This window comes from Triticum aestivum, chromosome 3D, assembly GCF_018294505.1.
Source record: "Triticum aestivum cultivar Chinese Spring chromosome 3D, IWGSC CS RefSeq v2.1, whole genome shotgun sequence".
Lineage (NCBI taxonomy): Eukaryota > Viridiplantae > Streptophyta > Magnoliopsida > Poales > Poaceae > Triticum > Triticum aestivum.
In genome coordinates this window covers 480,901,672-480,903,685 of record NC_057802.1, presented here as the reverse complement: position 1 = coordinate 480,903,685, position 2,014 = coordinate 480,901,672, and positions in this window count along the sequence as shown.

Genomic DNA, 2,014 nt, shown 5'->3' with positions numbered 1-2,014 from the left:
GTCATATTGTCGTAGTGCTTAGGCGAAGCCCTGCGCGGATCACTTCACCATCACCGTCACCACGCCGTCGTGCTGACGAAACTCTCTCTCAACACTTTGCTGGATCAAGAGTTCGAGGGACGTCATCGAGTTGAACGTGTGCAGAACTCGGAGGTGTCATACGTTCGGTGCTTGATCGGTCGGAACGAGAAGAAGTTCGACTACATCAACCGCATTGTCAAACGCTTCCGCTTTCGGTCTACAAGGGTACGTGGACACACTCTTCCCCTCTCGTTGCTATGCATCTCCTAGATAGATCTTGCGTGCGCGTAGGATATTTTTAAAATTGCATGCTACGTTCCCCAACAGGACACACTTTTCCCATGGTGGTAATTGAAATTTTGATGGCCAGAATAACTACACAAGTGGAATGGTGATAAAAATAGCGTATGCAACTAGGTATCTAAATCAATAAATCAATGTCATGGTGGTAACCGGAACTTGAAAGTTGGGTAACCATGATACTGCTATCGTCATAATTATAACCTAAATTACCCCATAATTATATTACTGTTACGATGGTAATGCCAAATTGAATGACTCAGTAAGTACATATATATGTTATGGTGATCACTCCTACCTAGACATCTGAGTAATTACATCAATGCAATACTGGTAAATATGACATGTGTAGATTCTATTGTGGAAAGCATTTACCTAAAAGTCTGGGTAACTACACCATTCTATGGTCATAATGATAACCTAAATACTCTCTCCATTCACAAATATAATATGTTCTAACTTTTTTCTAAATTTGATGTATATAAACACATTTTAGTGTGCTTGTTCACCCATTTTCAACCCATATGTCGTCCAATGTGAAATATCCAAAATATTTTATATTTGTACAACGAGGGACTAGTTGAGAAACTACATACATATGTGTGATGGTAGCTGTAATCTATGGGTGTGTTTGATAGGGTGCATGAGGGCAAAAGTTTTCAATCCGACCCAGTTTTACTTGTTTGGTAGGGTGCATGGGCTCACCTGGGCTATGCCCATCTAATGCAAAAAGGGCCCTCAGTCATGCCCATCTCATGCAACCTAGAGAGGGTGCATGGAGGCAACCATGCTCGCCCCGACCCTCGTCCCCACCCATCAGAACACGTCCAAATATGTTTAAATTTCAAAAATTGTTCGTAATTTCAAATTTTGTTTAAATTTTCAAAAAATATTTAGAATTTCAAATTTTGTTTAAATTTTAGAAAATGTTCAGAATTTCAAAATTTGTTTTAATTTTCGAAAAAGTTCAGAATTTCAATTTTTTTTTAAATTTCCATAAAATGTTTAAAATTTCAAATTTTGTTTAAATTTTCAAAAATGTTTAGAAATTCGAAAAAAATAAAATGTTCAGAATTTTAAAATTTGTTTATTTTTTATAAAGTGTTCAGAATTTCAAATTTTGTTTAAATTTTCAAAAAACTCCATATATTCAAAATGTGTTTAGATTTTCAAAAAAATGATTGGCAGCCTGCATGTCCAAACCGGTTGTAAATACCCCGTGCTACCATCTCCCACCGGTTACACCTAATAGTCAAAAAATATGCTCAGCCTGCATGAAATTAAGATAAAAGTTGCCACAACCGACGAAAATAGCACGAGATGACTAAACACCTAGCTTATTATTGGGCTGTTGTCCAAACCGGTTGTAAATACCCCGTGCTACCATCTCCCACCGGTTACTCCTAACAGTCAAAAGCTCACTGGCTTCTGGAAGAGTGAGTAATGACCACATACGGATCCAAGTAGTGGCCGTGTATATAACCTGTAAAAATATTATAAGAGTTTGTCTGTTAAAAATCATATCATTTATGCAGTTCCATATAGCCAAAAGTAATGCGCATACTCCTATCTGAATATGTCCCGCAGTATTTGGCTCCACTCCACTTAGCCACATCCCAAATAACGTGTTAATACTATTTGGAGGGCTAATATTAAAGGCTATACGAATCGAACATCATAAAAGTTTGGCGAG